The sequence below is a fragment of the Mobula hypostoma genome, chromosome 4, assembly GCF_963921235.1.
Source record: "Mobula hypostoma chromosome 4, sMobHyp1.1, whole genome shotgun sequence".
Classification (NCBI taxonomy): Eukaryota; Metazoa; Chordata; class Chondrichthyes; order Myliobatiformes; family Myliobatidae; genus Mobula; species Mobula hypostoma.
In genome coordinates, this window is record NC_086100.1 from 203738651 (window position 1) to 203761359 (window position 22709).

At 45.4% G+C, this 22709-nt stretch overlaps 1 pseudogene; it reads right to left on the reverse strand.

The window, feature by feature from the left end:
- Positions 1 to 2: 2 nt before the first annotated feature.
- On the reverse strand, positions 3 to 20497 carry LOC134345908 (zinc finger protein 229-like; annotated as a pseudogene).
- Positions 20498 to 22709: the final 2212 nt, after the last annotated feature.

The window sequence follows — 22709 nt, forward strand, 5'->3', positions numbered from 1 at the left end:
AATCTTTATTAATATCTATTTCATATAGTAACTTAAACAAAAATAGTCAAAAGTTAGCAGTGTTATGAGTATACATACGAGTAAATATAACTCCAAAACTATGTAGCTCGAGGAGCACCAGGCTTAGAATCTTAAGATTGTCAGGTATGAAAGTTCAATTCATCCATGGATTAAGTGAGGTGAAAGAGAGATACTTGTACTCCAAGGTGAATGTTGAAAGAAGGCATTTATGTCGTATTCCACAAATTCCACCGTAGTAAAACAGAATAACCATCACCGTAGATTTTATCTGTCATAGTTCCAAATCCACTTACGAATGATCACCAATAGTAGCTTATCACAGGGGGGCCGTCTTCAAAGGAAATTACCACCCATGCAAGGGTTAACACGCAGGTAGATTCCACAAGGTTGCCCCAATTACACAATGTGATAGCCACCTATTGATGTGCTGGGTCGACACTCAACCCACCCTGGTGGGCACTCGAAAGTTCCAACCAGTGACCCCTTAGTCACTGGCTTCCCTCCACTATCCGGCTCCAACTGCGACTGACTGTGTGTGAGTGAGTGTCCTTGCTTAAATCGAAACAAGCTGCAGAGTGCAAAAGTTCCGCCCCTCTCTCTCTCTCTAACAATCAAACTCAGGCACTCTCTCTTAAAATGACAGTCCACGGGGTTCATCGCAACTCACTAATGTTCAATCAGTCGAGATGACCGAGCAAATCCCTGCCCACATGCAGAGCATGTGTATGGCTTCTCCCCAGTGTGAATTCGACAGTGATTCACAAGGGAGTATGAATCAGCGAATCCCTTCCCACATTCAGAGCATGTGAATGGCCTCTCCACAGTGTGAACTCACTGGTGTAGTAGTGTGGATGAGTGAGTGAATCGCTTCCCACAGTCTGAGCAGGTGAATGGCTTCTCCCCGGTGTGAACTCGCTGGTGTCACTGTGGTGTGGTTGAGTGTGTGAATACCTTTCCACCATCTCAGCAGGTTACCGTCGTCTCACTGGTGAATTTTCAGATATACCTTTAGCATCGACGACAGAATGAATTGCTTCCCACAGTCAGAACAGGTGGAGCATCTCACTATGGTGTGAACTTGCTGATGTATCTTCAGGCTGGATGACTGAGTGGTTCCCCTCCCTCACACAGAGCGGGTGAATGGCCTCTCCCCACGGTGTCTGCAGGTCGGCTGTGAGTGAATCCCTTCTCACACTGAGAGAAGGAGAATATCTCACTACGATCAATTCTCTGGCAATTCAGAAAGTCAGACGTTTGAATCCCTTGTACAATCAATGCAGATGAAGAACTGATCTCCAGCGAACAAACGCTGGTGTGTTCTCAGCTCCCGGTTCCAGGAGATAACACAGAGTTAAAACAGAAAACTTCATTTCAGAGACAGAATACATTTACCAGCTGGGATGAGATATTTCTTCATCTCCAAGGATCGACAACAGATGTGTTGGTGTTGCAAAGAAAATATCTGGTCACTCCTTAAATATCCAGACAGAGTCAGCGAAACTGACATGTTGAGATTCCCATGCACAAGTGTTCTGCCATTTCAAACCTGTAAAAATATTTGAAAGGACATCAATGGGTGAAGAACAATTTTTCAGGTGAGATTTTAGTCTGTGGTGAGAACATAAGAAATAGGAGCACAAGAACGTCATCTGGCCCGTCTCCACCAACCTGCCTTTTCCCCATCGCCCTTAATTTCCCTACTTTGCAAAAATCTACCCAACCTTGTCTCAAATACATTCACTGAGGTAGCCTCCACTGCTTCATTGGGCAGAGAAATCCACAGATTCACCAGCCTCAGGGAAAAGCAGTTCCTCCTCATCTCCATCCCAAATGCCCTCAACCTTAAGGTGATGTCCTCTAGTTCTTGTCTCACCTACCAGTGAAAACAACTTTCCTGCCTCTATCTTATCTATCCCTTTCATAATTTTACCATATTTGTATAAGATCTTCTTTCAATGTGAGCTCTGGCATCATAATATTATACAGTTCAAGTCAAGTTGAGATATACAGCAGGCTACTGTGGGAAGCGAGGGAGGAGATTGCTGAGCATCTGGCAATGATCTTTGTATCATCAATAGGGACGGAAGAAGTACCCGGGGATTGTACAAGAAAGGGAGTAGAGGCGACCCAGGAAATTATAGACCAGTAAGTCTTGCATCAGTGGTGGGCAATTTGTTAGAGAAGATCCGAAGAGGGAGGACTTATAAGCATCAGATTAGAGCAAGTCAGCATGGCTTTGTCAGGGGCAGGTGATGCCTTATGAACCTGATTGAATTCTTTGAGGATGTAACAAAACACACTGATGAAGGGAGAACATTGGATGTAGTGTACATGGTTTTCAGTCAGACTTTTGATAAGGTTCCCCATACGAGGCTCATTGAGAAAGTAATGAGGCAAGGATCCAAGGAGGCCTGTTTAGTGGATCCAGGACTGTCTTGCCCACAGAAGGGAAAGGGCGGTTGTCGATGGTTTGTATTCTGCATGGAGGATGGTGACCAGGGATATTCTGCAGCAATCTGTTCTGGGAGCCCTCCTCGTGTTTTTTTTAAAAGTGACCTTGATGAGGAAATAGCAGGGTGGGTTTGTAAGTTTGTCGATGACACAAATGCAGGGGGTGTTGTGGATAGTCTGAATTGTTGTCAGAGTGGAGCGTGACATCGATAGGATGCAGAACTGGGCTGAGAGGTGACAGATGGAGTTCAACCCAGTGGTGCATTTCGGTAGGTCAAATTTGAGACAGAACACAATATTAATGTTTGGACTCTTGGCCGTTTGGAAAATCAGCGAGATGTTTGCGGTTGTGTGCTGGGGCAGCAGGCTGAGGGTAGCAGACACCAACAGAATCAACAAACTCAATCGTAAGGCCAGTGATGTTGTGGGGATGGAACTGGACTCTCTCACGGTGGTGTCTGAAAAGAGGATGCTGTCCAAGTTGCATGCCATCTTGGTCAATGTCTCCCATCCACTACATAAGGAGTACATTCAGCCAGAGACTCATTCCACCGAGATGCAACACTGAGCGTTATAGGAAGTCATTCCTGCCTGTGGCCATCAAACTTTACAACTCCTCCCTTGGAGGGTCAGACACCCTGAGCCAATAGGCTGGTCCTGGACTTATTTCCTGGCATAATTTACATATTACTATTTAACTATTTATGATTTTATTACTATTTATTATTTATGGTGCAACCGTACCGAAAACCAATTTCCCCCAGGATCAATAAAGTATGACTATGACTGTGACTATCATGGGGTCTGTGTCAATAGCACATGCAGAGCTGCTGCGCAGGTTGACAATGTTGATAAGAAGGCCTTCATCAACCATGGGACTGAGTTCAAAAGCCATGAGGTACTGTTACAGATATATAAGGCCTTCGTTAGACCCCACTTTTAGTACTGTGTTCCATTCTGATCACCTCACTACAGGAAGTATGTGGATACTCTAGAAAGGGTGCAGAGGAGATTTACAAGGATGTTGCTTGGATTGGAGACCATGCGGTACAAGAATAGGTGAGTAAACTTTGGAGCGATGGCAGATGAGAGGCAACCTGAGAGACTTGTATAAGATGATGAGAGGCATTGATATTGTGGCTAGTCAGGGGCTTTTTCCCAGGGCTGAACTGGCTGATTTGAGGGGGCATAGTTATAAGATGCTTGGAAGTAGGTACACAGGGCATATCAGAGGTAGGTTTTCCACACAGAGAGTGGCAGGTGCTTGGCACTGCCAGCGACGGTGGTAGGGGTGGATACAATAAGGGTCTTTTCAGACACTGTTAGATAGGTACATGGAGCTGTGAAAAACAGAGGGCTATGTGGTAGTGAAACTCTAAGCAGATTCTAGAGTGGGTTATATGGTTGGCACGACGTTGTGGGCCGAAGGGCCTGTAATGTATTGCAGACTTCTGTCTCTATGTTTATATATGAATTCATTGCCAGTCGGAACAGATGAATGGCTTCCACTCAGTGTGAACTCGGTGATGTTTATCCAGTTGAGATGACTGAGTGAATTCACTGAATAAGGGGAGAAGATGGCGACGCGACGCAGCGCGCGCGGCCTCTCCGGCGAGTGATATCTGTAATCTGTCAAGTAAGGGACCGTGCACAATTATGATTTGATGGAGACAGACCTGAGAGTACGGAGGAACATCTGGAAAACTTCTGAAATGCCCACTTCGCTGCCGCTGCTACTGTGTGGTAACCGGAATCTCCGGAGCTGAAGGCTGCGAAATCCTCAGCTTTGCGTGTTTCAGCGACCGGGGAGAGGTTGAAGGCGCTCGGCAGAGGATGGTGCTTGGGAGGCTGTATCGGAGGGCTGGTCGGAAGCTCGAAGTTTTCGGATGGACGGACTCGGTGTCGGCTGCTTCCAAGGCATCGGCAGGTGACGGTGCCTGGGTTTATGGCAGGGAGTTTCTCCCTTTTGCTGCCTGCTATCGGAGACTCGGGAGTCGATTGGGACTTGAGACTTTTTTTTTACCGTGCCCATGGTCTGTTCTTTATCAAATTATGGTATTGTTTGCACTGCTGTAACTATATCTTATAATTATGTGTTTCTGTCAGTGTTAGTCTTTGCTTTGTCCTGTTTTCTGTGATATCACTCTGGAGGAACATTGTATCATTTCTTAATGCATGTATGCATTTCTAAATGACAATAAAAGAGGACTGAGTGTTCTCATGATCGAATCTAAATCCTTCCCGCAGTCTAAGCAGTTGTAGTTTCTCCCCAGTGTTTACTCACTGAAGTTCATTCAATACTGGACTGAAAGTGATATATTTGAATGCACGCAGCATAAGAAATAAAATAGATGATCTTGAAATTCAGCTACAGACGGGCAAGTGTGACGTTCTGGATATCTCTGAAACTTGGTGACAGGACGGCTGCCAGTGGGAGCTGAATGTCCAAGGATATACGGTATATCAAAAAGATAGGTTGGCAGGCAGAGGGGGTGGTCTGTTTCTGTGTGAAAGAATAATATGAAATCATTAGAAAACGATGACATAGGATCGGAAAGTGTAGGGTCTCTATGGTTGGAGGTAATAAATGGCAGTTGTATACAGTCCTCCAAACAGCAGCCGGGATGTGGATTACAAATCACAGCAGGAGATAGAAGAGGAGTGTCGAAAGGACAATGTCATGATAATCGTTGGGGATTTTAACATGAAAGTGGATTGGGAAAACCAGGTCAGTACTGGACGTCAAGAGAGTGCGTTTGTAAAATGTCTAAGGGACGGCTTTTTAGAACAGCTTGTTGTTGAGCCCACTAGGGGATCAGCTGTACTGGATTGGGTGTTGTGCAATGATCCGCAGGTGATAAGAGAGCTTAAGGTTAAGGAATCCTTGGGGAACAGTGATCACAATATGCTTGAGTTCACTTTGAAATTTCTGAAGGAGAAACTAAATTCCAACGTTGGTAGTTCAGTGGAATAAAAGAAATTACAATGGCACGAGAGGGGAACTGGCCAAAGTTGACTGTAAAGGGACACTAGCAGGATGGACAGCAGAGTAGCAATGGCTGGAGTTTCTGCGAAAAATGTGGGAAGTGCAAGACAGATATATTCTAAACAAGAAGGTATTTTCAAATGGAAGACGGACACTACCATGGCTGACAAGTGAAGTCAGAGCCAAAGTAAAAGCAAAAGAGAGGGCAACAAGGAAGCCAAAGCTTGTGGGAAGATAGAGGATTGGGAAGCTTTCAAAAACTTGCAGAAGGAAACTAAGAAGGTCATTGGGAAGATAAATATGAATTATGAAAGGAAGCTGGTGACAACCTAAAACGTAGAATAGTACAGCACATTACAGGCCCTTCGGCCCACAATGTTGTGCCGACCCTCAAACCCTGCCTCCCATTTAAACCCCCACCTTAGATTCCTCCATATACCTGTCTAGTAGTCTCTTAAACTTCACGAGTGTATCTGCCTCCACCACTGACTCAGGCAGTGCATTCCACGCACCAACCACTCTCTGAGTAAAAAACCTTCCTCTAAAGTCCCCCTTGAACTTCCCACCCCTTACCTTAAAGCCATGTCCTTTGTATTGAGCAGTGGTGCCCTGGGGAAGAGGCGCTGGCTATCCACTCTATCTATTCCTCTTATTATCTTGTACACCTCTATCATGTCTCCTCTCATCCTCCTTCTCTCCAAAGAGTAAAGCCCTAGCTCCCTTAATCTCTGATCATAATGCATACTCTCTAAACCAGGCAGCATCCTGGTAAATCTCCTCTGTACCCTTTCCAATGCTTCCACATCCTTCCTATAGTGAGGTGACCAGAACTGAACACAGTACTCCAAGTGTGGCCTAACCACAGTTTTATAGAGCTGCATCATTACATCGCGACTCTTAAACTCTATCCCTCAACTTATGAAAGCTAACACCCCATAAGCTTTCATAACTACCCTATATACCTGTAAGGCAACTTTCAGGGATCTGTGGACATGTACCCTCAGATCCCTCTGCTCCTCCGCACTACCAAGTATCTTGCCATTTACTTTGTACTCTGCCTTGGAGTTTGTCCTTCCAAAGTGTACCACCTCACACTTCTCCGGGTTGAACTCCATCTACCACTTCTCAGCCCACTTCTGCATCCTATCAATGTCTCTCTGCAATCTTTGACAATCCTCTACACTATCTACAACACCACCAACCTTTGTGTCGTCTGCAAACATGCCAACCCACCCTTCTACCCCCATATTACGAGGATGATTCCCGGAATGCAGGGGCTAACATATGAGGAGCGTCTGTCGGCTCTTGGATTGTATTCATTAGAGTATAGAAGAATGAGAGGGGATCACATAGAAACGTTTCGAATGTTGAAAGGGTTGGACAGAGTAGATGTGGAAAGGTTGTTTCCCTTGGTGGGTGAGTCCAAGACAAGAGGCCATAGTCTTAGAATTAGAGGGTACCCAGTTAAAACAGAGATGAGGAGAAATTTTTTAAGTCAGAGGGTCGTGGATTTGTGGAATTCGTTGCTACATATGGGTGTGGAGGCCTGATCATTGAGGGTGTTTAAGGAGGAGATTGACAGGTATCTAATTAGTCAGGGTATCAAGGGATATGGGGAAAAAGCCGGAAATTGGAACTAGATGGGTGAATAGTTTAGCTCATGGGAGAGCTGCGGAGCAGACTCGATGGGCCGAATGGCCTGCTTCTGCTCCTTTGTCTTGTGATTTTGTGATATCCAGGTCGTTAATAAAAAATCACGAAAAGTAGAGGTCCCCGAACAGATCCTTGTGGGACACCACTAGTCACAATCCTCCAGTCTGAATGTACTCCCTCCAACACGACCCTCTGTCTTCTGCAGGCAAGCCAATTCTGAACCCATCTGGCCAAACTTCCCTCGATCCCATGCTTTCTGACTTTCTGAATAAGCCTACCATGTGTAACCTTGTCAAATGCCTTACTAAAATCTATATAGATCACATCCACTGCACTATCCTCACCTATATGCCTGGTCACCTCCTCAAAGAACTCTATCAGGCTTGTTAGACACGATCTGCCCTTCACAAAGTCATGCTGACTGTCCCTGATCAGACCATGATTCTCTAAATGCCCCTGGATCCTATCTCTAAGAATCTTTTCTAACAGTTTCCCACCACAGACGTAAGGCTCACTGGTCTATAATTACCCGGACTATCCCTACTACCTTTTTTGAACAAGGGGACAACATTCGCCTCACTCCAATCTTCCGGTACCATTCCCGTGGACAACGAGGACATAAAGATCCTAGCCAAAATCTCAGCAATCTCTTCCCTCGTCTCATGGAGCAGCCTGGGGAATATTCCGTCAGGCCCCGGGGACTTATCTGTCCTAATGTATTTTAACAACTCCAACACCTCCTCTCCCTGAATATCAACATGCTCCAGAACATCAACCTCACTCATATTGTCCTCATCATCAAGTTCCCCCTCATAGGTGAATACCGAAGAGAAGTATTCATTGAGGACCTCGCTCACTTCCACAGCCTCCAGGCACATCTTCCCACCTTTATCTCTAATCGGTCCTCCCTTCACTTCTGTCATCCTTTTTTTCTTCACATAATTGAAGAATGCCTTGGGGTTTTCCTTTACCCTACTCGCCAAGGCCTTCTCATGCCCCCTTCTTGCTCTTCTCAGCCCCTTCTTAAGCTCCTTTCTTGCTTCCCTACATTCCTCAAAAGACCCACCTGATCCTTGCTTCCTAAACCTCATGTATGCTGCCTTCTTCCACCTGACTAGATTTTCCACCTCAATTGTCACCCATGGTTCCTTCACTCTACCATTCTTTATCTTCCTCACCAGGACAACTTTTTCCCTAACATCCTGCAAGAGATCTCGAAACATCGACCACATGTCCATGGTACATTTCCCTGCAAAAACATCATCGCAATTCACACCCGCAAGTTCTAGCCTTATAGCCTCATAATTTGCCTTTCCCCAATTAAAAATTTTCCTGTCCTCTCTGATTCTATCCGTTTCCACGATAATGCTAAAGGCCAGGGAGCAGTGGTCACTGTCCCCCAGATGCTCACCCACTGAGAGATCTGTGACCTGACCCAGTTCACTACCTAGTACTAGATCTAGTATGGCATTCCCCCTGGTCGGCCTGTCCACATACTGTGACAGGAATCCATCCTGGACACACTTAACAAATTCTGCCCCATCTAAGCCCTTGGAACTAATCAGGTGCCAATCAATATTAGGGAAGTTAAAGTCACCCATGATAACAACCCTGTTATTTTTGCACCTTTCCAAAATCTGCCACCCAATCTGCTCCTCTGTATCTCTGCTGCTACCAGAGGGCTAATAGAATACCCCCAGCAGAGTAACTGCTCCCTTCCTGTTCCTGACTTCCACCCATACTGACTCAAAAGAGGATCCTGCTACATTACCCACTCTTTCTGTAGCTGTAATAGTATCCCTGACCAGTAATGCCACCCCTCCTCCCCATTTCCCCCCTCTCTATCCCTTTTAAAGCACTGAAATCCAGGAATATTGAGAATCCATTCCTGCCCTGGTGCCAGCCAAGTCTCTGTAATGGCCACTACATCATAATTCCATGTATGTATCCAAGCTCTCAGTTCATCACCTTTGTCCTGTTGCTTCTTGCATTGAGGTACACACATTTCAGCCCTTCTACCTTACTGTCTTTACACCGTTTATTCTGCTTCTCTTTCCTCAAAGCCTCTCTATATGTTAGATCTAATATCAAAGAAGATACTAAAAGTATTTTTAAGTATTTAAAGGTTAAAAGAGAGTTGAGGGTAGATATAGGATCAATAGAAATCAATCATGGAGATAGTGTAATAAGAGACAGAGTTGGCAGAGGAAAGGAATGTGTATTTTGCATCAGTCTTCACAGTGGAAAACAACTGCAGTATATCAGACAATCAAGAGTGTCAGGGAAGTGAAGTATGTGCAGTGAAAATTACGACTCAGAAGGTACTTAGGAAGCTTACTGGTCTGAGTGCAGATAAATTTCCTGGACTTGATGGAATGCACCCTCGGGTTCTGAAGGAAATAGCTGGAGAGACTGTGGAGGCATTAACAACAATCCTTCAAGAATCAATAGATTCTGGCATTGTACTGGATGACTGGAAAATTGCAAATGTTACTCCGCTATTTAAGAAGGGTGGGAGACAAAAGAAAGGAAACTGTGGACCTGTTAGCCTGACATCAGTGGTTGGGAATTGGTTGAAATTGATAGTCAGGGATGAGATTATGGCATACTGGGAGGCACATGACAAGATAGGCCACAGCCTGCGTGGTTTCCAAACAGAAAAATCCTGTCTGACAAACCTACTGCAATTTTTGAGGAAATTACAAGCAGGGTAGACAAAGGAGATGCAGTGGATGTGGTGTACTTGGATTTTCAGAAGGCCTTTGACAAGGTGCCACACATGAGGCTGCTTAGCAAGCTAAGAGCCCATGGAATTACAGGGAAGTTACTAGCATGGGTGGAGCATTGGCTGATTGGCAGAAAACAGAAAGTGGGAATAAAGGGATCCTATTCTGTCTGGCTGCCGGTTTCCAGTGGAGTTCCAGTGGTCGGTGTTGGGACCGCTGCTTTTTACGATGTATATCAATGATTTCGACTATGTGATTAACAGATTTGTGGCTAAATCTGCTGATGATACAAAGATAAGCGGAGGAGCGGGTAGTGCTGAGGAAACAGAGAGCCTGCAGAGAGACTTAGATAGTTTAGGGGAATGAGCAAAGAAGTAGCCAATGAAATACAATGTTGGAAAGTGTATGGTCATGCACTTTGGTGGAAGAAATAAACTGGCAGACTATTATTTAAATTGGGAGAGAATTCAAAATGCAGAGCTACGAAGGAAATTGGGAGTCCTTGTGCACGATACCCTAAAGGTTAACCTCCAGGATGAGTCGGTGGTGAAGAAGGCGAATGCAATGTTGGCATTCACTTCTTGAGGTACAGAATATAAGAGCAGGGATGTGATGTTGAGGCTCTATAAGGGACTCATGAGACCACACTTGGAGTATTGTGTGCAGTTTTGGGCTCCTTATTTTAGAAAGGATGGACTAACATTGGACAGTGCTTAGAGAAGATTCACCGGAATGATTCCTGGAATGAAAGGGTTACCGTACGACAAACGTCTGGCTGTATTCCCTGTATTTCAGGAGAATGGTGGGGGGTGGGGGGAGATGGTGATCTCATTGAAACATTCTTAAAAGCTCTGAACAGATTAGATATGGGAAAGTTATTTCCCATGGTAGGGGAGTCTAGGATAAGAGGGCATGATTTCAGGATTGAAGGACATCCATGTAGAACAGTGATGAGGAGAAATTACTTTAGTCAGAGGGTGGTAAATCTATGGAATTTGTTGCCACAAGCAACTTTGGAGGCCAGGTCATTGGGTGCATTTAAGACAGAGAGAGATGGGTTCTTGATTAGCCAGGATATCAAAGGATATGGTGAGAAAGCAGGGGAGTGGGGATGACTGGAAGAATTGGATGGATCAGCCCATGATCGAATGGCGGAGCAGACTTGAAAGGCCAAATGGCCTACTCCTACTCCTATATCTTAGTCTTAATTGAGATGTCTGAGTGAATTCTTTCCCACATTCAGAACAGGTGAGTGGCATCCTCCAGTGTGAATTCGCTAATGGATTTTAAAGTCAGATGACCGACTGAATTCCTTCCCACAATCTGAGCAGGTGAACAGTTTCTACCTAGTGTGATTCGGTAGTGCCTGACAAGGTTGGATGACTGAGCGAATCCCTCCCACATTCAGAGCATGTGAATGGCCTCTCCCCAGCGTGAACTCGCTGATGCACCTTCGGTCGAGATGACCAAGTGAATCCCATCCCACATTCAGAGGAGGTGAATGGCCGTTCCCCAGAGTGAAATCACTGATGTTCCCTTAGTTAAGCTGAATGGGTGAATCCCTTCCCACATTCAGAGCATGTGACTTGCCTCCCCCAGTGTGAAGTTGCTGATGTACCTGCAGATGAAATGACCCAGCAAATCCCTTACCACATTCAGAGCAGATGAACGGCCTCTCCCCAGTGTGAACTCGCTGATGTTCCTTCAGTTGAGCTGAATGGGTGAATCCCTTCCCACATTCTGAGCAGATGAGTGGCCTCTCACCAGTGCGAACCAACTGGTGAGTCAGTAGATGAGAATGCCGAGTGAATCCTTTTCCACAGTCTGAGCAGGTGAATGGCCTCTCTGCAGTGTGAACAATCTGATGTTCTTTCAGCTGAGATGAACAAATGAATCCTTTCCCACATTCAGAGCAGGTGAATGGTCTTTCCCAGTATGAACTCGCTGGTGTCTCTGTAGGTTGGACGATTGAGTGAATCCCTTCCCACAGTCTGAGCAGGTGAACGGCTTCTCCCCAGTGTGAACTCGCTGATGTAACTTCAGTTCAGATGACCGAGCAAATAACTTCCCACATTCAGAGCAGGTGAACGGCTTCTCCCCAGTGTGAACTCGCTGATGTATCTGTAGGTCAAAAGAGCAAGTGAATCCCTTTCCACAGCTTGAGCAGGTGAATGGCCTCTCCCCAGTGTGAACTCGCTGGTGTCTCTGTAGGTCGGACGATTGAGTGAATCCCTTCCCACAGTCTGAGCAGGTGAATGGTCTCTCCCCAGTGTGAACTAACTGATGTTGTAGCAGGTGATTTGACTGAATGAATCCTTTCCCACAGTCTGAGCAGGTGAATGGCCTCTCCCCAGTGTGAACTCGCTGGTGACTCTGTAGGTTGGAATATTGAGTGAATCCCTTCCCACAGTCTGAGCAGGCAAACGGCCTCTCCCCAGTGTGAACTCGCTGATGTAACTTCAGTTCAGATGACCGAGAAAATCCCTTCCCACATTCAGAGCAGGTGAATGGCTTCTCCCCAGTGTGGACTCGCTGATGTATCTTCAGTCGAGATGACCGAGAAAATCCCTTCCCACATTCAGAGCAAGTGAATGGCTTCTCCCCAGTGTGAACTCGCTGGTGTGTCAGTAGGTCAGATAACTGAATGAATCCTTTCCCACAGTCTGAGCAGGTGAATGGCCTCTCCCCAGTGTGAACTCGCTGGTGTCTATGTAATGTGGACGACTGAGCAAATCCCTTTCCACATTCAGAGCATGTGAATGGCTTCTCCCCAGTGTGAACTCGCTGGTGTGTCAGTAGGTCAGATGACTGAATGAATCCTTTCCCACAGTCTGAGCAGGTGAACGGCATCTTCTCAGTGTGAACTCGCTGGTGTTCATTCAGTTCAGATGATTGAGTGAAACCTTTCCTGCATTCAGAGCAGGTGAATGGCTTCTCCCTGCGTGAACTCGCTGGTGTCACTGTGGCATGGTTGAGTGTGTGAATACCTTTCCACCGTCCGAGCAGGTCAATGTCCCCTCACTGGTGAATTTTCTGATGTACCTTTATCATCAATAACAGAATGGCTTCCTGCTTGCAGAACAGGTGGAGCATCTCACTATGGTGTGAACTTGCTGATGTATCTTCAGACTGGATGACTGAGTGGTTCCCCTCCCTCACACAGAGCGGGTGAATGGCCTCTCCCCACGGTGAACTCACTGGTGTGTCTGTGGGTAGCCTGTGAGTGAATCCCTTCCCACACTGATAGAAGGAGAATGATATCTCACTACAATCAATTCTCTGGCAATTCAGAAAGTCAGACGTTTGAATTCCTTGTACAATCAATGCAGTTGAAGAACTGATCTCGAGTGAACAAATGCTGGTGTGTTCTCAGCTCCCGGTTCCAGTGAGTTTCACAGAGTGAAAACAGAAAACTTCATTTCAGAGACAGAATAAATTACCATCTGGGATGAGATACTTCTTCATCTCCAAGGGTCGACAGCAGATGTTTTGGTGTTGCAAAGAAAATATCTGGTCACTCCTTAAATATCCAGACAGAGTCAGCAAAACCGATGTGTTATGGTTGTGATTCCCACACACAAGTGTTCTGCCATTTCAAACCTGTAAAAATATTTGGAAAAGACATCAATGGGTGAAGGACAATATTTCAGGAGAGATTTTAGTCTGTGGTGAGAACATAAGAACATAAGAAATAGGAGCAGGAGTCGGCCATCCGGCCCGTCGAGCCTGCTCCACCATTGAATAAGATCATGGCCAATCTGACCATGGACTCATCTCCACCGACCTGCCTTTTCCCCACAACCATTAATTCCCCTACTATGTCAAAATCTATCCAACCTTGTCTTAAATATTTTTACTGAGGTAGCCTCCACTCCTTCATTCATCTCAATCCCAATTTCCCCCGAACCTTGAGGCAATGTCCTCTAGTTCTAGTCTCACCTACCAGTGGAAACAACTTTTCCTGCCTCTATCTTACCTATTCCTTTCATAATTTTACACATTTCTATATGATCTCTGAATATGAGCTCTGGCATCACAATTTTACCAAATTCATCTCAAGTTGGGGGTACTCAATTTGAGATATACCCCAGGCTACTGTGGGAAGTGAGGGAGGAATTTGCTGAGCCTCTGGCGATGATCTTTGCACATCAACAGGGAGAGGAAACGTACCAGAGGATTAGAAGACATTGTTCCCTTCTCAAGAAAGGGAGTAGAGATAATCCAGGAAATTACAGACCAGTGGTTCTTACTTCAGTGGAGGGCAAGTTGTTGGAGAAGATGCTAAGATGCAGTATTTATTAGCATTTGGAGAAGCATAATCTGATGTGGGATAGTCAGCATGACTCTGTCTAGGGCAGATCATGCCTTATGAACCTGATTGAATTCTTTGAGGATATAACAAAACTGTGACGGGGTCCTGAATTACCCCTATGAACTGTGCTTTTGAAAAAAGAGAGAGAGAGAGAGAGAGAGATATGAAGACTGCTTTAGAAACCATAGAAAAACTACAGCACAGAAACAGGCCTTTTGGCCCTTCTTGGTTGTGCCAAGCCAGTTTCTGCCTAGTCCCACTGACCCGCACACGGACTATATCCCTCCATATACCTCCCATCCATGTATCTGTCCAATTTATTCTTAAATGTTAAAAAAGAACCCACATTTACCACCTCGTCTGGCAGCTCATTCCACACTCCCACCACTCTGTGTGTGAAGAAGCCCCCCCCTAATGTTCCCTTTAAACTTTCCCCCCCTCACCCTTAACCCATGTCCTCGGTTTTTTTCTCCCCTTGCCTCAGTGGAAAAAGCCTGCTTGCATTCACTCTATGAATACCCATCATAATTTTATATACCTCTATCAAATCTCCCCTCATTCTTCTACGCTCCAGGGAATAAAGTCCTAACCTATTCAACCTTTCTCTATAACTGAGTTTCTCAAGTCCCGGCAACATCCTTGTAAACCTTCTCTGCACTCTTTCAACCTTATTAATATCCTTCCTGTAATTTAGTGACCAAAACTGAACACAATACTCCAGATTCGGCCTCACCAATGCCTTATACAACTTCATCATAACATTCCAGCTCTTATACTCAATACTTCGATTAATAAAGGCCAATGTACCAAAAGCTGTCTTTACCACCCTATCTACCTGTGACGCCACTTTTAGGGAATTTTGTATCTGTATTCCCAGATCGCTCTGTTCCACTGCACTCCTCAATGCCTTACCATTAACCCTGTATTTTCTACCTTGGTTTGTCCTTCCAAAGTGCAATACCTCACACTTGTCTGTATTAAACGCCATTTGCCATTTTTCAGCTCATTTTTCCAGCTGGTCCAAGTCCCTCTGTAAGCTTGAAAACCTTCCTCACTGTCCACTACACCTAATTTGCTGATCCAATTTAGAAACATAGAAAATAGGTGCAGGAGTAGGCCATTCGGCCCTTCGAGCCTGCACCACCATTCAGTATGATCATGGCTGATCATCCAACTCAGAACCCTGTACCAGCTTTCCCTCCATACCCCTGATCCCTTTAGCCACAAGGGCCATATCTAACTCCCTCTTAAATATAGCCAATGAACTGGCCTCAACTGTTTCCTGTGGCAGAGAATTCCACAGATTCACCACTCTCTGTGTGAAAAAGTTTTTCCTAATCTCGGTCCTAAAAGGCTTCCCCTTTATCCTCAAACTGTGACCACATTATCATCCAGATCATTGATATAGATGACAAATAACAATGGACCCAGCACTGATCCCTGTGGCACACCACTAGTCACAGGCCTCCACTCAGAGAAGCAATTCTCTACCACCACTCTTTGGCTTCTTCCATTGAGCCAATGTCTAATCCAATTTACCACCTCTCCATGTATACATAGCGACTCAATTTTCCTAACCTCCCATGCGGGAGCTTGTCAAAGGCCTTACTGAAGTCCATGTAGACAATATCCACTGCCTTCCCTTCATCCACTTTCCTGGTAACCTCAAAGATCTCCAATAGATTGGTCAAGCATGACCTACCACGCACAAAGCCATGTTGCCTCTCCCTAATAAGTCCCAGTCTATCCAAATGCTTGTAGATTCTGTCTCTTAGTACTCCTTCCAATAACTTACCCACTAGCAACATCAACCTTACCGGCCTATAATTTCCCGGATTACTTTTTGATCCTTTTTTAAACAACGGAACAACATGAGCCATTCTCCAATCCTCCAGCACCTCACCCGTACACATCGACATTTTAAATATATCTGCCAGGGCCCCTGCAATTTCAACACTAATCTCCTTCAAGGTCCGAGGGAATACCCTGTCAGGTCCTGGGGATTTATCCACTTTAATTTTCCTCAAGGCAGCAAGGACCTCCTCCTTTTCAATCTGTACAGTTTCCATGATCTCACTACTTGTTTCCCTTAATTCCATGGACTTCATGCCAGTTTCCCTAGTAAATACAGATGCAAAAATCCCATTTAAGATCTCCCTCATTTCTTTTGGTTCCGCACATAGCTGACCACTCTGATCTTCAAGAGCACCTTATTTGCTTCCTGTTTCTTATACATGTCATACAACTCTCTATTCTTCTTTATCAGAGTTGCAATATCCCTTGAGAACCAAGGTTCCTTATTCCTATTCACTTTGCCTTTAATCCTGACAGGAACGTACAAGCTCTGCACTCTCAAAATTTCTCCTTTGAAGGCCTCCCACTTACCGATCACATCCTTGCCAGAGAACAACCTGTCCCAATCCAGGCTTTTTAGATCCTTTCTCATTTCTTCAAATTTGGCCTTCTTCCAGTTCAGAACCTCAACCCTAGGACCAGATCTATCCTTGTCCATTATCAAGTTGAAACTAATGGTGTTATGATCACTGGAACCAAAGTGCTCCCCTACACACACTTCCGTCACTTGTCCTAACTCATTTCCTAACAGGAGATCCAATATTGTGTCCCCTCTAGTTGGTACCTCTATATGTTGATTTAGAAAATTTTCCTGAACATATTTTACAAACTCTAAACCATCTAGACCCCTAACAGTATGGGAGTCCCAATCAATATGTGGGAAATTAAAATCCCCTACCACCACAACTTTATGTTTCCTGCAGTTGCCTGCTATCTCTCTGCAGATTTGCTCCTCCAATTCTCGCTGACTATTGGGTGGTCTATAATACAACCCCACTAATGTAGCCATACCTTTCCTGTTTCTCAGCTCCACCCATAAGGACTCAGTAGACAAGCCCTCTAATCTGTCCTGCCTGAGCACAGCTGTAACATTTTCCCTGACAAGCAATGCTACACCCCCACCTTTCATTCCTCTGCCTCGATCACATCTGAAACATCGGAACCCTGGAATATTAAGCTGCCAGTCCTGCCCCTCCTGTAGCCAAGTTTCATTAATTGCTATAACATCATAATTCCATGTGTCAATCCACACCCTCAACTCGTCTGCCTTCCCCGCAATACTCCTAGCATTGAAATATATACACCTCAGAAGATTTTTACCACCACTCACAACCTTGCTTGCCGCTTTGCTTGAATTTTTAACATCATTTACTTTCACCCCAGCCACACTGTCAGCTCTGGCACTCTGGTTCCCATCCCTCTGCAAATCTAGTTTAAAGCCTCCCCAATAGCACTAACAAACCTCCCTGAAAGGACATTGGTCCCCCTGTGGTTCAAGTGCTTTGAGAAGGTGTTATGATTTTTCAGCAGCACGTTTACATTTCGACAAGGACGTGGCCTGCTTGTACATTCTTACACAGGGAGAGAAGGGAGGAGCTGATTTGAGAGACAGTTGGTACTCAGCATGGGGAGATAAATAGAAGGTCAGATGATAGACTGGAGACACATGGTTTTTGGACACAGAATGAGCTTTGTTGTGGCCACAGAAAAAGTGGGTTTTGGAGGATTGATCAGGCGGATCAATCAGTGGCTCTCGCAGTGTGGAGAAGGTGTGACCGGTGGGGAGTTATTTGTGTGTCCAATCCTTGTCTGGGTTGATAGCTCCACCACAGAAGAACGGTCCCCTTTGCTGTGGTCACAGTTGGTGACTTTTAAAGGATTTTGGAGGACAACGGGAAGATCGATGGCGTCAACTCACCTGAAGATGCAAATTTCTCCCTCCCTCTCTCTCCATCACTACTCAACTCAATACCACGAACTGAACTGAACTTTACTCATCATCATAAGACTATCTATTTACCCCTACACTTGAAGAAGCTTGGTTTTCATATATATTCCACACTTACTTATATATAATCATTGCTAACCTGTTTGATGTATCTGCATTTATATTATTGTATTGCGTAGTTACTAATAAATATCATTAGTTAATAGCAATACTGGACTCCAAAGTGTTTTCCATTTCTGCTGGTTCTTTAACCCGTCACGGGGAACGTGACAAAATACACTGATGAAGGTAGAGTATTGGATGTAGTGTACATGGCTTTCAATAAGACTTTTGATAAGATTCCTCATGTGAGGCTCATTCAGAAAGTAATGAGGCAAGTATCCAAGTAGACCTTGCTTTATGGATCCAGAATTGGCTTGCCCACAGAAGCCAAAAGGTGGTTGTAGATGGTTTGTAAACTGCCTGGAGGACAGTGACCACTGGTGTTCTGCAGGGATGTGTTCTGAGACTCCTTCTCTCTGTGATTTTTATAAATGATCTTGATGAGGAAGTAGAAGGGTGGGTTAGTAAGTTTGCAGATGACACAAAAATTGAGGGTGTTGTGAATAGTCTGGATAGTTGTTCAGAAGCTACAGCAGGCCATCGATAGGATGCAGAACTGGCAGATGGGGATGTGTGCTGTGGTTTATTTCGGTACATCAAATATGAAGACAGAATGCAATATTATGTTAGGACTCTTGGCAGTGTGCAGGATGAGGGAGATCTTGGGGTCTATGTCAATTTTACACTCAAAGCTGCAGCGCTGATCGACACTGTTGTGAATAAAGCCTTCATCAACCATGGAACTGAGTTCAAGAGTGGTAAGGTAATGTTACAGCTATATAAAACCCTCTTTATACCCCACTTAAGACTATTACAGGAAGGATGTGGATACTATAGAAAGAGTGCAGAGGAGATTTACAAGGACGTTGCATGGATTGGAGAACCTGCCTTACGAAAATAGGTTGAGGGAACTTTGGAGTGACGGAAGATGAGAGGTGACCTGATAGATGTGTATAAGATGATGAAAGGCATTGATCGTGTGGATAGCCAGAGGCTTTTTCCGAGGGCTGAACTGGCAAACACGAGGGGCATAGTTTTAAGGGGCTTGGAAGTAGGGTCAAAGGGGATGTCAGACGTAGGTTTTTCACACAGAGAGTAGTAGGTGCATGGAATGCACTGCCAGCAATGATGGTAGAGGCAGATACCATAGAGATTTTGAGAGACTGTTAGATATGTACATGCAGCTTAGAAACAGAGTGCAATGCAGTTGGGAAATCCAAGGCAGTTTCTAGAATAGGTTACATGGATGGCACAACCTGGGTCGAAGGGCCTGTAATGTCGTAGATTTCTGTTTCTATATGCACTCACCTTCTAACAAGGCACGGATCAGACATTCTGACTGACCATCAAATTCTCTGAATGTTTTCCTGTCTGTATGAGAATGGGCTATTTCTGACTTCAACCAACCTATGACTTGGCTCAATTTGTCTCTGTCCTTTGGTATTATTTCAAGTTCTGCTCATGTTCCACAACACTACAAAGAGCAGTTGTTACTAAATGTACGATCCTGGAGATTTACCAATTACTTGGATCGTCTCCCACCAGCTGACTGACAGTGATGAACCCATCGATGGCAATACCAATGAATATAAAGTGGAGGGCAGTGGTTATTCTCATTGGAGTGCGGCACTTTTGTGATGTGAAAACCACAAGTCACTTCTCATCGAGGCAAAGGTGTTTCATATCATTATTTACCCAGAGAGAACTGAATCTGACGGAAGGTTTTATTTCCATACAGCACTAATTGACATTCTCACTGACTGGAAGGTAAACTCTTCAGCCGAGATTAACTGGGAACTATATTTTTGTTTCGAGTTCATAATCCTCGGATTTACATAGCTGGAGCTCGCAGCGTTTGGGAGATACATCCACTCGCCCTTCCTTCGACTGTGTGGGACAACGCCGGAACTCACGCCCATGGCTGCCTCTTTACCCAGAAGCCCTCGCGAAGAGAAACCTCCCTGCTCGGCATCGAACGATCCAGGAATGCGCATGCGCCGCTAAACTGGCGGCGGCGCCACCACCCACGAGTCGAAAGCTGCCTGGGGCCCGGGTACGGATCGTGGGGCTGAGAGAGAGGGAAAAGACCAGGACTGTCGTGGGGTGCAGCACCAGTGTGGCTGGGAATCACAGTAATTGTCCTTCGGTCGCGTTTCAGACGCCGGTGATTAAAGAGGCCCGCCGGAACGCGCACTTACCTGCATCCAAGCGTTGCCGGCCGCTCCTCTACTCCGCGCATGCGCGTTATTCGGGATTGGTCGCGAGGACTACGCATGTGCGTTGGTTTAAACGGGAGACTATGCAGATGCGGAAATCCAAAGCAACGCGCAGAAAATGCTGGAGAAACTCGGGGGGGCGGACAGCAACTATGGAGAGGAGTGAACAGGCGGCGTTTCAGACTGATACCCTTCTTCAGGACTGGAAAGGAAGGGAGGGAGTCAGAATGTGGGGGGAGATGAGGTGATCGGTGAAAACGGGAGACTGGGAGGAGTAAAGTCAAGAGCAGTGAAGTTGCTGGAGAATAATAATAATAATAATAATAATAAATATTGATCCTGACTGGGTAATTCTGTCGTTACAGCAGCAATATTTAAAATCACACATAGCAGTGTGCAGACTTTACCAAAAATAGAGATAATAATATACACAATAATACTGCACCAATGTATGAAACAGTATTGCAGAGACTATTGAACTCTGATATGTCGCAGAAAGATGTATTAAATTCACTTTATTTCTTACATCCTTCACATACATGTGGAGTAAAAATGTTTACGTTACGCCTCCGTCTAAATGTGCAATGTGCAATCATAGTAATTTATAATAATTTATAGTAAACAGAACAGTAAATGTAACATAGAAATACACTCAAATCAGCGTGAGTTAAGCAGTCTGATTCCTGGTGGAAGAGGCTGTGGGTGGCAGATTAGCAGATGAACTGTTGGATATGTTTATTGCATTTGATAGGAAAGGTCTTCTGTAACGATCCTTGTGACAGAGGTGCTGAGTGATTTTGTTCGAAAAGGTGCTCCGCTGCCTATGCGGTAGGTCATGGAGAGGATGTGCCCTATTGTCCGTAACGAATGACCATTTGTTTAGTGACCTCCTCTCCACCACTAACTCGAAAGACCCCGGTTTTGGCCAAGGACAGTTCCAACCTTTCTGATGAGTTTATTTCGTCTTTTTGCATCACATCTCCGATGCTGCTTCCCCAGCATAAAGCAGCAAAGACTGCACTCGCTGCAACAGACTGGTAAAAGATCTCCAACATCCTGCCTCACACATTCAAGGATCTCAGCTTCCTTAGAAAATGGAGTCCGCTCAATCCCTCTTGCAAACAGTCTTACTCTTGGTTTTCCAGTTCATGTCTATTGCTGAGGTGAACTCCTAAGTATTTGTACTCCTCCACTACCGCAACGTCTTCTCCCAAAATGTATACAGGACTCGTTACCCTCCTCTTCCTCCTAAATCACCATTTCCCTGGTTTTGGACATATTCAGGAGCAGGTGATTCCTCCCGCACTATTTCACAATCCTGTCCACCAGTCCTCTGTGCTCCGACTCCCGCCCGTCTCTGATGCACCCAACTACCGCAGAGTTATCAGAGAACTTCTACAAGTGACAAGACTCAGAGTCACATTGAAAGTCTGAGGTGTACAGTGTGAACAGAAACGGAGACAGGACAGTCCCTTGTGGGCTCCAGTGTCACCCACCTCCACCTCAGGCAGAGAACCACCCAGCGGTACAAACTGGTGTCCATCAGTCAGGAAGGCAGTGATCCAGGAGATAGTGAATTTGTCTACGCCAATCTTTTGCAGCTTCTTGCGCAGGTGACATGGCTGGACTGAACTGAAGGCACTGGAGAAATTTTTAAAAATGTGATTCTCAGAAGGCCACTATCATCATTCAGGTCGGAGTGAGCTCGCTGCAATAGGTAGATGACGGTGAAACACCCAGGTTCCGTTCGGCTACCTACGCCAGGGAAGACCATCTCTGGCCCCGCCGAACGTGTGAGCTCACCCGAAACTCCCTGTTTGGGTGGATGCTGCGTGATTTGTTTCCCTGATACAAATCAATACCACGAAATAACAGACTGGACACCAAACACAATTGAACGATTGAGCTTTATAATTCCAAATTTGACTAAAGGGTTAGTAAAGAAAACGCAAAAGAAAGGGGGGGGGTCCATTTTAATGAAACAGTCTATTGTGCACAAGTTGGAGATCACGGTTTCCCCTTCGCTGCTCCTCCTTCGATCACCCCGGCCTTGGTCGGATCAGTATCTCATTCAGAGACCGGCCGGTATAATCTGTCCTTCATTCGCACCACGTCGCCACAGAATCCTCTTACTAGGTGTCGGCTCCAGGGCGAGCTCTGGGTCATCCTGCTCCTCTTGTCCCAGAGGCAGAACGTGGTTCCGATGGTGAATCTTGACAGGCCCGTTCCCATCCTCTGGTTTCACCCAAAAAACTGCTACGTTTAGCATCTGACTCTCCATTACACAGGGCGAAGCGACTCAGCGTTCAGCCAGGTAGCCCCAAATCCCTTCTGAGGACTCTGTCTCCCGGCATGAGTTGGGAGATCCTAACGTTTTGATCATAGCTCCTCTTATTTCCTTGATTCTGCTAGTTCATAAGACTTTTATCAACCCCCTTCT